The sequence below is a fragment of the Carettochelys insculpta genome, chromosome 2 (genome assembly GCF_033958435.1).
Source record: "Carettochelys insculpta isolate YL-2023 chromosome 2, ASM3395843v1, whole genome shotgun sequence".
In the NCBI taxonomy this organism is placed as follows: Eukaryota; Metazoa; Chordata; order Testudines; family Carettochelyidae; genus Carettochelys; species Carettochelys insculpta.
Window position 1 is genome coordinate 132,953,444 of NC_134138.1, and position 14,076 is coordinate 132,967,519.

The window sequence follows — 14,076 nt, forward strand, 5'->3', positions numbered from 1 at the left end:
CTAACCAGTTTCTAATCAGTTGTGGCCGTTTTCACTTCCAGACTGCCATGTATTGGTATGTTTGTGATGAAAATAATGCTGGGAATCTTTAAATGATTGGACTTGAAAAAAACCATGGAAGCAATGTTTTTGCCACACTTGCTTCTGGACCTTATTTTTTCAGTATTTAAATTTCATGCAAAATGTGGCCTTTTGTATCTCTTTTGTTTGCTCTGATCTGTTTATTTTGAGTTCTTCGTGAGCCAAATTGTCTATGCTTACCACATAAAAGAAGAGAACCCCACCCCCGAGAGGGAGTGTATCTGTATCAATATCTACCAACTCACATTGTATTGATATGTTATAGTACATGTAGTACATTAATAAAATGTGAGATGGTAGATACTGATACAGATACACTCCCTCTCAGGGGTGTTCTTTTTTTTGATAGGTTGAATATGGTAGCGCTATAAATATGGTCTCCTAAATGTCCTTTTCAGGCCATAGTTTTCAAATTATTTTGATAGCCTTCTCTCAAAAGGAAAAATAAGCACCCTTGTAATAGATATATACTGTATCATCCATTTTTAATGTAGCTTTTATTTAACCCAGTTTTTGATTCCTGGCTCCCCCATTCCTAAAACCCATACCTAATGGTTTTTCAAGTGATATTCACTTGTGAAAACATCTAGCCTAGTATAGCTCTAAGTAATTTTTTAAAAACCTCCTGTAGTCCTTTGATGTGAAAAGCACCAGTCCTTTATGTAATGTTTCACCTGGAGGGCACCAGAAACCAAAGAATGTGAGAGCTTTTAACTTACACCAGCTACGAGTGAGAAAATTCACAGCAGAAACTCTCACTAGGCAGAACAACAACCAAGAAAAGTTGTCTCAGACCTCATTCAGGGAGATATTTTCTCAGAATCTTAAAAAAAACTGGTATTGTGGATCCTCATATCAGTTGTGCTGGATTCCTTCAGAGCTGGCTAAGACTGGTTCTGTTGACAGTCTGCCCCAGTGCATTTCTGCCTGGAGACAGCTGGACACCCCTGCAGTAAGCATCTTTGCATGTCATTATAATGCCTTTGTGTGATGGCCTCTTTTCCCTGTCTCCTAATACTCTTCTTAAGCATGATCTCCGGCCAGCCCTATCTCCTCACCCAACTGTCCAAGGGCATTACTCTTTGCTGATCCTAAAGGCAGAAGTTTCACATGGAAATGATTATAATACTATTTTAAGGTATTTTCTTCTATGAGGAGGCTCAAAGCAAATGGGGATAGGCCTTAACCAGATGGAGCAACTGAGATAGAAAGTTGAAATGATTTGTCCCGCGTCATACAGCACGTGAAATGGAACCTGTGGGCCAGTATGTCTTTCCACTGGTCAGGAGTGAGCAAACGTTTTACGCCATGCCCCACTTTTTTGCTTGCACAATTCACAGGGCCCCCTCCAACCTGTCTGATGTAATCAAAACAGTTGGAAATTTCAGTTACGTTCATACAAAAAACAAAACAAAACAAAACAAAACACCTTTAGGCACATGTATGTAGCATGTGAACACCTTATTAATTGGTATATAAATGTGAATACACATATATAAAAATAGTAACGTATTTCAACATTTTTAATGAGCTGGATGAGCCTGAGATCTGGCAGCCAATCGTGTTGCACCCCCCCTTACGAAATTTCACCTCCCCATTTTGCACACCCCTGCACTGGAACATTCTTGCTTCAGTGGTGCTAAAAGAATGTGGCTATCTCACTAGGTATTATAACAATGCACAATTTGCCTTACCATAACCAGGGGTAGGGCTGAGTAGGAGGCCTGTACTAAAACTTCTGACTTCCCATTGTTCTCAGAGATCTCATGTAATTTTATCTATTGTATTCTGATTTTTTTTTTTGGTTGCACTGACAACAGCGCTAGGAAAGCACAACATCAGATGTGAAATTGCTTAACTACAGATGTATTGTATACACTCTGACAAAAAGGCCCTTTCAGGATGTTTATAGACTAACAAAGATGGGGTTAAGGTGCGGCCCACCAGCCTTCCTAAAAATAAAAGTGTTTATGATTCTTGGAGGCCCAAGGTTGCTACAAAAGCAACAAGGCACATTTTCTGCCTCCAGTTGTTTATCAACACAGAATGCCTGGAATAGCTACTATTTTAAAGAGTGCATGATGTGTCATAAATTTTTATAAATCTCATCTTATCTTGGTTTATGAAGCAACAGTGCAGTTGTTAACTGCTCTTTGGAGTTTTATTGTGTGATTACAAATCAAGGACACCATGCTGCTGTCCAATTCAGATGTGCATGTCGCTGTACAACTTGCATGAAAATCATCTGTTGACGAGTCACCAAGTCTGGGGGTTATTAAATAATGTGTCAGCTTGTGTATGGGAGAATTAGATTGCATGTTCAGGCCTTAATGTGATGTGGGAAATCCTGGCTCCAAGGATGTCTTTGGAAGGTTTGAATTACTTTCAGACTGGCTTGTCTGTTGGAATTTTGTGAATTTTGAGTAGTAAATGAAATTACGGGGAGTGTGTTTTGGTTACGATTGTGTCTGATAAATAACACCCATTATGCATAGGCACAAGTTTGCTGTCACATACACATTTTCTCATGTGGAGTTAGCTTGATTTAAGAGAAATGGGCCCAATATTACTGAATCAAACAGAAAGCAGCAAGCAGACTATATTTTACCATCTCAACAACTCTGTTGCAGGACATTCCCTTCTTTCCAAGTTCCCACTATTAATTACAAGTGACACCTTTACTGTTATTATATAAGGACTGGACACTTGTAATTCCTTGTGTGTTGGTTAAATCATGAAATTTCTTAGCAAACTCTGGTGCATTCAGGGATAATAATCATTGTCTTCATTAAGTTCCCTACCACCATTTTATGAGCCTGTGAGCCCCATCGCCAAAGGTTTTGCCCTCCCCCAAAGTCAGGCACCACCAGCCCACCACTATCACCCCATCCCCCTCTCCTGAGCTAGTACCCCCAGCCACCCATTTAACCCCATCCTCTCCTCCACTCCACAGCCCATGCCCACTCACCTTTGCCGGTTGCAGATAGCACCACATGGGTCTTTGCTGGCTGCCAGCTTTTTACACTGGCTGCGCCACGTTGCCCACATAAAATGGCAGGGGCTGAGAGCCGGAGGCAAAGGCCAGCTTTTTCTTCGGGTGTGGGGGAATGATGGGGTGGGGGTTGGGTTGTAGGGGGGAAAGGCTCAGTGAAGACTGTGAAAGGGGATTTCCATACTAGCCAGCTGGAAAGGCCTAACTGGAGCAGCTTGTAGTGAGGGGTAGGAGCACCCACCTCTAGAGGAGCAACAGGATTTAGAAGGAAGAGGCGTGAGGAAATGCCAGGCAGCAGTCTTCAGATTGAGGAACAAGCTCTTGAACCCAACAAGGAGCTGAAGAAACAGTGTAATGGGGGAAAGACTGGTTATGAGTTACGTCAACATTTATACTATGATGGTTTCCTAATAAACTCAAGGGAAGTTATTTGATCTGCAGGTCACTGGGGCACAGTTCTTTAGAACACTGTTTCCCTAATGGTCTTCTGTGGAACCCTGGGGTTCTGTGAAGTGAAAAAAAGGGTCCCGTGAAAAAATGACCAGGGGTCAGCAACCTACAGCTCTGGAGCCCCATGAGGCTCTAAGGAGTCATTTGCGGCTCTGGACACTGATGCTTCTGACTCCTCTGTGGCTCCCTGCCCTGCTGCCACTGAAAAGTAGAACTAAATTTAATTGGTTTAACAGCCGGCAGGCCAGCGGGAAGGAGCCAGCCGTTAAACCAACTAAATCTAGTTCCATTATTTCAGCAGCAGCTGGGCAAGGAGCCCCAGAGAGCCCCGCACTTGCAAAGTAGCTGGCGCACATGCAGTGGGAGGGGGCGGGGCAAGGGGCGCCAAAGGCTATCTGGAAGGGAAACCAGACAGTTCGTGCAGTTCCTGTGTCTTCATTGCCTTTCATTGGCTATGACTGGCCTCTCACATTGCGATAGGGTGGCCGATGAATTCGGACTGTTGGGACTAGAGTCAGAGAAGCAGCTGTGGCTAAGGTAGGTTCATCTGCCATGTTGGGTGAGGTAACAAGAGGAGCTAACTCAGGTGGAGTTTGTTGAGGCAGGGTTAGGCTGGGGGCATCTTTGGGTGGATGGATTCATCCCAGGGGTCAGTTTAGGGTGAAATGGGTTAATCCTGGGGATGGGGAAGTGAGTTTGGGGCTTCTGCAAAATTCTTTGGCGTTTAAGAGGGTTTTGTGACCAAACAAAATTGGGAAACACTGCTTTAGAAATTTAAGCCAGTAAAGGGGGAGGGAGCAGCATCTGGGTCACATTGAGTAAGACCATGCAAAAGAAACCAGGTTAGAACATAGGCTTTCCTGGGCAAGCATTAGCTAAATACAACAGGTAGAACCCAGACATTTTCTTGCCACTAGAATTCCTAATTCCTTTGATTTCCTTCACTCCTACTTAAAATCCAGGCTGCTTTTTCCTTCTATGTCTGTCTGACTTGCTAGTTAACACCTGAAATTCACAGGGAACCAAAGCTGGAATGTTGACATTCCAGGTGCCATGAAATGTGGGTCCCAACTACTGCACCTACAAGTTAATATTGCAAGTTGCAATTCAGTGTGGGCACCAAATTGCTGATATAATTTCAATTGCAACAGCTGGTATTTATTTTACTGATTAACCTACTTTGTACATCTTCAGATCAGATAGTTTGCTGCTTTTGCAGTTACAGACACAATGGATTGTACCCATGACATGGGAGGCTACAATGAGACAGTTACAAATCAGAGACTAAAAGGTAATCAGCGGGGTATATAGGTATTTCCAGACCTTTATGTAAAGAGTTTTGATTGGATTTAGGCCCTTCTATTTGCTAACAGGGAACCACAAGCAAGTGGTCAGTAAAAAATATGTTAATTCTGCACGTTCTGAATACTACAGCTAAGAGGGTGTCAGAAAGCTTCTAGCGTTAAAGTGGTTTTGAATCAACAGTGTCATTACTGTTTCACTTTACGAGTACCTGTCTGAGGTGCATTATGCAGAATTTTGTCAAGATCATATTTGCCTCTGAAATACGTCTGGTACTGAGAGCTAGGACTGTAGGTATTTAGTCCCTTTGAAAATGAGCTGAACTTGTAGTGTAAAGGTGAGGTAACTGCATTACCTCCACTTGGATAGAAAACACTGTGTATTCAAGGGGATGGGACACTTACTTCTCCAGATCACACATGATTGTAAAGAAAGTGAAGAAAAGATAGGGACATTTCAGAAAAGTCGCTCTCCTCTGTTTTATTGTCCTAAATTCCTCCTTGCTCAGCCCTCGCCCCCTTCAGCCCGAAGCAGATCTTTGACCCTGATAAAAACGTGCAGCTGGAAGGGACTAATCCAGCCCTCTATGCTGAGGAAGGTCCAAGTGACCATCCCTGACAGGTTGTTGTCCAGTCTGTTCTTAAAAATATTCCAATGACACTAAAAAGGGAGGAGTGCTGTACACTCAAAAAAAAAACCTGCTATGGATTTCATAATTTCTGTTTATTCTCCATGGAAGGGACTCAGATTCTAGGGTGATGAACGACAGTGTGAAACTCTAAGATTAATTTGTCCTCAAAATGAAAATGTAGCCTACTCCATGCCTATAAATTGTCCTTATCACCAGAAAATTAATCATTTATACTTCTGTTTTGTGAAAGTAAAGAAGCTGCTTTCCCCTTTGCTGCTGCTGCCTTTCTTACTTCTGCATTTTATGGACCCCAGTTATGTTTTATCTGAGGCAAAAATGCAATAACAAAGTCAAATTAGAGTAGAGGAAATGAGTCATTAGAGGAACAGGAAGGAAACTGGCCAACTGAAGCCTAGAAAACCACACACCAAGCTATATGAAGTGATACATTAAAAACATTAACTGCTGCATAATAGAGGCGCAAATCTTCATGTAATAGAGCTGAAAGGGGTACCTTCCTAATTTGCAGTAAATCTCATTGTTCCCTTACAAAGGGGATCAAATGGGTAGGTGGCAATCACTTTTAAATTAATACTTAAAATACAGTCAGCAATAAAGCTGAGCTAAAATTGCCTGAAAATATTTTAGGTAGTTCTGTGAAGACAGGTGATGAGAGGCTTGGAGCAGAACAAAGAGAAATTTAGGCCCTCACAAATCGAAATGCCCACACTGATCACGGGCTGTGCTTTGCGAAAACATGAGGGAATTTAGGCTTAATTTGGTACTGTACGAGGGTGGGACTCTTCTGTCTGAAAGTGAAAAGGGCATACTTTCTAAGCAAGATTCATGTGTCGGTTGCAGTAATACCTATAGCCTTAGAATGTAGATGTCAATGAACAAATATCAAAACATTAAATGATCACTGTGACTGTTAGCAAGGTGTTGGCAGCCATACTGCAGAGATTAAAAACCTATCTCACATTACTGGAAAGTGAAACACACAAATAAGTTTAACATTGTGCCTTGAAGGCTGCCAGTCTGGGGTTTGGCAAGATGTGAAGGAGACTGAGGCTCTAAAGTGGAAGAATTCTACCATGTAAGCTGGGCCTTAACTACTTCCTGTTCTTCATTTTTGTGCTATGTCTATTCAGGGTCATAAGGGCTACGTCTACACGTGAAGCCTACATCGAAATAGCTTATTTCGATGTAGCAACATCAAAATAGTCTATTTCGATGAATAACGTCTACATGTCCTCCAGGGCTGGCAACGTCGATGTTCAACTTCGACGTTGCGCAGCACAACATCGAAATAGGCGCTGCGAGGGAACGTCTACACGCCAAAGTAGAACACATCGAGATAGGGATGCCAGGCACAGCTGCAGACAGGGTCACAGGGCGGACTAGCGCTTCCGGGGCAACAGCTAGCCACTCCCTTAAAGGGCCCCTCCCAGACACACGCAGCCTGCACAGCATGCGGTCTGAGGAGCCATAGGCACACAGACCCCGGGCGACGCAGGCATGGACCCCCAGCAGCAGCAGCAGCAGCCAGACGTCCACCCAGCCCTCCCGGCAGGAGCAGGGCTTGCCCTGATCCATGCCATGCGGGAGGCAGCTGAGCACCTCCTTGCTACACCGGAGGAGGAGCTGCCCCCAGGGCAGCAGGGCTCAACCCCCAACCCTGCAGCACCCCGCCCCCCCCCCCCCCCCGCCTCACACGCCGGCGGCTGTGGACCTACCCCACCAGCACCGACTGGTGGGAGTGGCCGGTGCTTGAGGAGTGGGACGACGACCGCTGGCTCAGGAACTTCAGGATGAACCGGCAGACATTTATGGAGCTGTGCCAGTGGCTCACCCACGCACTCAGGCACCGGGACACTGCCATGCGGCGTGCCCTCCCTGTGGAGAAACGGGTCGGCATCGCTGTCTGGAAGCTGGCCACTCCAGACAGCTACCGATGCGTGGGACAGCAATTTGGTGTTGGCAAGGCCACCGTCGGGGCTGTCCTCATGGAGGTAAGAGAACCCACGGGGGGAGGGCAGGGTGGGGAGGGGGGCCCGGGCAGAGGAGGGCAGGGGAGGGCAGGGCAGGGCAGAGGAGGGCAGAGCAGGGGAGGGGAGGGGAGGGCAGGGCAGGGCCACGCACACCCTGCTCACCCCTCATTGGTGCTGTCCCATGTGCTTTCCCTGCAGGTTGTGCGTGCCATCAATGCCCTGCTCCTGCACAGGCTCGTGAGGCTGGGGGACCCAGATGCCACCATCGCGGCCTTTGCCACCCTGGGCTTCCCCAGTTGCTTCGGGGCTCTGGATGGGACTCACATCCCCATCCGTGCCCCGCATCACAGTGGAGGACGCTACATCAATCGCAAGGGCTACCATTCTGTGGTCCTCCAGGCCTTGGTGGACAGCCGGGGCCATTTCCAGGACATTTATGTGGGCTGGCCTGGCAGCACCCACGACGCCCGGGTATTCCGGAACTTGGGCCTGTGCCGCCGGCTGGAGGCGGGGACCTACATCCCCCAGCGGGAGATCCCTGTGGGGGACACCAGCATGCCCCTCTGCGTCATCGCAGATGCGGCCTACCCCCTCCGGCCCTGGCTCATGCACCCGTACACGGGCCATCTCTCCGCTAGCCAGGAGCGCTTCAACAAGCGCCTGAACCACGCGCGCCAGGTGGTGGAGTGCACATTTGGCCGCCTGAAGGGACGCTGGAGATGTCCCTGACACGCCTGGATGCGGGACCCAACAACATCCCCCTGATTGTGGGTGCCTGCTGCGCCCTGCACAATTTGGTGGAGAGCAAGGGGGAGGCCTTTTTCCAGGGCTGGGCCGTGGAGGCCGGCAGGGCCGACGTGCAGCCACCCGCTGCCCCCAGTCGGCAGGTGGACCCCGAAGGGACCCGGGTCCAGGAGACCCTGCGGGCCCACTTCGATGATGAGGCTGCGGGGTGAACTCTGCCAGGCCCCCCACTGCCCACCCCTTCCTACACAACACTCCCTGCCCCAACGCCCACACCATGGAGCACCCAACCGCACCCCCCTCCCACTTTTCCTGGACAAATGACAGCACACACTTGTGGCTGAACTTAAACTGCTTTTTTTTTTAGAACTTTTTTTTTTAACTATAAATAAAACAAGAACAAACTATATACAACATGTGTGGAACAAAAGTAATGTGTACAAATAAAACAATAGTAATAAAAAAGTTTGTTCACTAATAAAAAGAAAACCAGGGATGATAAAGGGGAGAACTATTTACATGGGGGGGGACGGGGCAAACGGGGGGCACAAATTAATAAGGCACAACTATATACAAAGGGGGGGGGCCATGTCCCGGGCCCCTTGCCCCTAAAGTCCGGCACTGGGCGTGGGCGGCCGGGAGCCCCGCCGCAGCCGCAGCCCTGTCCGGGGCTGGCTGGGGGCGGGGTGGACTGGAAGATGTGCCCGGTGAGTCTCAGCTGGCTCCAAGGGTCCCTCGGCGCTCTGGCCCTCGGTGGTGGGTGGCGGGGCGACGGCAGACAGGACGGCGACGTGCGGAGCAGCTGGTGGTGCGGCGGGTGGAGCAGGCAGGGCGGGCGCTGCAGCGGCTGGCGCGGTATGGGGGGCCAGGCAATCCACCAGGCGGTTGAAAGTCTCCATGTAGGCCCCCCATGCCTCTTGGCACCAGGCCAGCGCCCGCTCCTGCAGTTTGACGCGGCATTGCTCCACCCACAGGCCCTGCTCCGCCACCTCCAGCTGCCGTCGGTGGATGGCCAGCAGCTGGGGGTCCGTCGCCGTCAGCTGGTGGTGGCGCGGGGTCCGTCGTCTAGCCCGCTGGGCTGGTTGGTCCTCGGCTGAGGGGCTTGCCTGGAGCGATGGCCCTGGAGGGGTCTCCGGGACCACTGATGCCTCGCCAGCGCTCTCTTCCGGCCCTTCCGATGGTGCAGCTGCGGGACACAGGAGAGGAGGGAGGGAAGAAGAATGGAGACAGGCGTTAGTGTGGGCCCCGAGCCGTGGCCTTTGTCCCCCCAGCCCTGTGCTGCAGGTTCCCCATCCCCGTCCCCGGGAGATGCTGCTGTGATGGATGGGGTTCAGGGGTCCCCCTGCACTGCACCCCGTCCCCTGGTGGGAGTGACTCTCACTTCACTCCGCAGGGTCTGACAGGAAAGATTTCTTAGGCCACGGATGCCCAGTTTCTCCCAGGAGTGACAGCACCAGCTGTCAGAAGAGACAGTCCTTCCAACCCATCCTGGGGAGAAGACCCCAAGGGGTGCCCCTCTGGGATGCAGCTTTCCCCCTCCTCAGGCTGGCTGCCTTCCAGCTCTCCCTTCCCCTAGGCTCTACCTGCGGCCCCCCCCCTCCCCCCCCCGCATTTCAAATCCAGCTCGGCTCCTCCCTCCTCTTTGTTCAGGGCAGAGGTGTCACCTGCCAGCTGTAGCCCCACGATCATCCTTTGCCCCTGGGAGCTATTCGGCTCTTGTTGCTCATATCTAGCCTGAGTCTCCCTTTTGCACTCCCCCCACTCCATCACATGCTGCTGCTGCTGCTGCTGCTGCTGCGGGGTGTCCCACCCCCTCCTCCCGGGGGCCCCTCGAAGTTCTGCTTCCCCCTGCCCCAGGGATGGGGCATGGCACTGTCGTGCGGGGTGCGGGGTGGGCAGGGGCTGATGCACTGCTGTGAGGGACATGGCCCTGCTGTGCTTGGGGCCATGGCCATGTGAGCATGTGGGGGGCCCTGGACACATATCTATTACCCCCCGCCCCTCAAGCCCAGGGGTGTACACCAGAGGGGGGTACATACCTGTCGGTCCACTCCCACGGTCTGGAGATCCCCGGGGGGCGGGGGCCCGGCTGCTGCTCCGGGATGGCAGGAGGGGGATCTGCAGCCCGGATTCTGCAGAGGAGGAGCCCCCCTCCTCCTCCTCCTCCTCCTTCTCCTGCCGCGATGGCCCGGGGGTGGGCTCCGGGGGGGCCCCCAGGGTGCGGGGCTTACCTCCGGGGCGGACTCTGGCTGAAGGGCCTGCTGGGGCTCATTGGCCGAAGTATCAAGGGTGGCTGGAGGGGAGGAGGTGTGCCGGGGGCCTAGGATGTCCCTGAGCTCCCTGTAAAAGGGGCAAGTGACGGGGGCAGCCCCAGATCGGCCAGCCGCATCCCGGGCCCGGGAGTAACCCTGCCGCAGCTCCTTCACCTTACTCCTGACGTGATCAGGAGTGCGGGCAGGGTGACCCCGGGCAGCCAGGCCGTCGGCCAGCCGAGCGAACGCATCCGTGTTCCGCCTCTTGCTCCCCATTACCTGGAGCACCTCCTCCTCGCTCCAGAGCCCCAGCAGGTCCCGCAGCTCAGCCTCCGTCCAGGAGGGGCCCCGCTGCCGCTTGCCAGCCTGGCTGCCCGCCTGGCTGGGCTGGCTGCCCTGGCTCCCCTTGGGTGGGGTCCCCTGGGGGCGCTGGGGGGGCTGCCGGGCGGCCATTGATGGTCCTGTGGCTGCTGAGGGACGTGCAGGCTGGCCGCGTGTCTGGGCTGCTTCCTGCACGTTCCCTCAGCTTCCTGCACAGGAAGGGAGGGGGAGGGGACCTTTAAGGGGCCGCTCCAAGCGGCCACCATTGAGCTGAGGGGCTGCAGAGAGCGTCTCTCAACCCCTCAGCTGATGGCCGCCATGGAGGACCCCTCAATTTCGAAGTTGCGGGACTCACAATGACTACACGGTCCCTACTTCGACGTTGAACGTCGAAGTAGGGCGCTATCCCCATCTCCTGATGAGGATCGCGACTTCGACATCTTGCCACCTAACGTCGAAGTTAACTTCGAAATAGCGCCCAACGCGTGTAGCCGTGACGGGCGCTATTTCGAATTTAGTGCCGCTACTTCGAAGTAGCGTGCACGTGTAGACACGGCTAAGGAGTTGTACTCAGTGCAGAGAGTGTTGGCGTTATTTTATGGCACAGTGAAGGGAGCAGAGTTACAGAATGGCTGCTGTGATAGCTAAAGCTGTAATTTCAACTATGGGGTTGGAAGACAAAGATAATCTCGTAAGCAATTGTAAAATCTCAGTGCAGCCACAATAATGGTCAAAAAACTTCACGTGTCTATGGCCCCACCTTCCAGCCAAGTGTTTAAGAGAGCTTTACAGACCATAATAATTAACCTCACAACATGCCTGTGGTGTGAGATCCATTATCTCCATTTTGCAGATGAGATGGTAGCCAAGATTTTCACACTTTGTTGCCTAAAGTTAGACATCTAAATATGAGGCCTCATTTTCAGAAGTAGCAAGTACCTGCAACAGCTGTTGGAGGTACCTCAACAGCTTTTCATACCACGCCACTTGTTTAGCTGCTAAACAGATTTTGTTGCCTAATTCTAGACATCCATTTATGAAAATTATGGCTGAAGTGATTTGTCGAAGGTCACAGAATTAGTGTCAAAGTAGCCCGTATAATCATAGATCCAATTTTTTGCTCTAACCACTATACAAAACATTTGTCAAACCATTATTGTCTTACACTGTAAATCCATTTCATGTTGCACTAAATGGGTCAGGACCATAAACAATCAATGACCTGAAATCAAGCTCAATTCATCTTTGTTTTACAAGCTTTTACTTGAAATTTGCACAGAGTTTTCTTTTCTTTTTTCTTTTTGACAATGGCAAACCCCTGGAAAAATTTTTTTTCTCCAACACAAGGTTTAGGAGCAAAGATGTCTCATAAATTCAGTTGCAACCAGTAGTGTATATCTGAGTAGGCTGCTTAATTTCTGGAAATCAGACCCTTAGTGTCTGTTCAGCTTAGTTTTATACAGTCTCCTTCAGGCTGGAGATAGACTGAAGCAGAATTTTGCTAGGGGGCACACTGCTGTTTCTGGTTCTCCCCAGAAATGAAAAATAGAGCCAGATGCATCTCACATATAATTTAAGATCTGGAGCCGCTATTCTAACATGAGGGCCTGTGACACAGAGTTTCACCTAATGTTTCTGGCAACATTTTGTAAGTGGTGGTCCAATTCAACTGTTTAAATTTCTCTATCCTTATTATGTAAATATATGTAGCTGTGTAAATCATAGGTGGCAGCATACAGTGACTCATTTGCTTTAACAGTGTTAGCTTGATGAAATTACTAATTGCACTTTGGCCGTGTCTACACTAGCCCCAAACTTTGAAATGGCCACGCAAATGGCCATTTCGAAGTTTACTAATGAAGCACTGAAATGCATATTCAGCGCTTCATTAGCATGCGGGTGGCCGCGGCGCTTCGAAATTGAAGCAGCTCGCCCCGATGGGGCTCCTTTTTGAAAGGACCCCGCCTACTTCGAAGTCCCCTTATTCCCATGAGCAGATGGGAATAAGGAGACTTCGAAGTAGGCGGGGTCCTTTCGAAAAGGAGCCCCGTCGGGACGACCCGCGCGGTGGCAAGGCACATCAATTTCAAAGTGCTGCGGCCGCCTGCATGCTAATGAAGCGCTGAATATGCATTTCAGCGCTTCATTAGTAAATTTCGAAATGGCTATTTGCGTGGTCATTTCGAAGTTTGGGGCTAGTGTAGACGTAGCCTTTGAGTGCTGAAAATATTAAAGCCATATGTGAAACTGCTCTGTGTATTTCATAAATGAGACAGCACTACTATAAACTGTGGAAAATAATGCTGTTGCATAAAACTACAGCGGACTAATCTGCCAGTGCCCAGCAGTTGTTAGTGGAAGACAATGTGGGATGCTGCTTCTGCCTCACTGCCCTCAAAAAAGGAGGGACATTTAAAAATGTTTTATTGGAGGTGAAGTCTGTTTAGGCACAACATCCAGCACTGGTATTGGCCATTGCTCTTAGTGCCCCAGTAGATTAGGGATGATAACAAGTGAAATTGTCTTCTGATAGCAATTCCTTGAGGTGGGTTTGGCTTCTGCTTTGGAGAAGGACACCTGCTTAGGTCTACTATACAAGAGTGAATGGCTGCAGTATGGAGGCTTCCAGTGAGTGGACAGACAAAAAAGACACAGGGTAAAGCAAGGCATCAAACAGGGGAGCGATGACTCTGTTGTAGCGTTCCCCATTTCCTGCCAGTTCCAAGAAAGCCCACAGTGAGGGACCTGTGAAAATGGTTCCATACACCTGGACGGGTAGGGCCGTTGCTTGAGGGCACATCCTGTGGAATATCATCTTTGCTGAGCCTGTCAGTATTACGTGGTGTCGTCTTCTGTATGAAATCATCATTAGCAGGAGGATGGCTAGTGGGGCCACAGAGTCAGGTGTCTCCTACAGATACTCATTGGTATAAGAGGGCTGGAAGCATGCATGGTGGCTAGACCTTTCTGAGTATCCCAAGATCTGGGTTCTTTGGGTTCCCTGCCTTATTTGTGTGAGGGTGGAGCACATCACTCAATGGAGGGCCTGTTACTTAGTCAGCTCCATAAGTGAGCATGGTGCTTTAAAGACAAATGGTATTAGAGGCTCCCATCAAGGAAACTTTATGAGCTGACACTCATACTTGGAAATTGATACGAAAAAGAAACAGGATTGTTATTAGTGGCCTAGACAACAGGGTGGCGGTACATGAGAGGTTCCCTAGATTAAATGGGTAGGTTTATTATTTACAGTACGTTTCTCTTACCTAAAAGACAACAAGAGGCCTGCAGTGTGGAGACACTGACTCTGAG

The 14,076-nt window shown here is 49.8% G+C and overlaps 1 long non-coding RNA gene across 1 annotated transcript in view; it reads left to right on the forward strand.

Moving 5' to 3' along the window:
• The window catches only part of LOC142008992 (uncharacterized), a 32,147-nt gene continuing 18,071 nt past the window's right edge, over positions 1-14,076 (forward strand). Inside the window, exon 1 of the long non-coding RNA XR_012644300.1 lies at positions 1-55. This is a non-coding gene — a long non-coding RNA (uncharacterized LOC142008992). The remainder of the gene's footprint in view (positions 56-14,076) is intronic.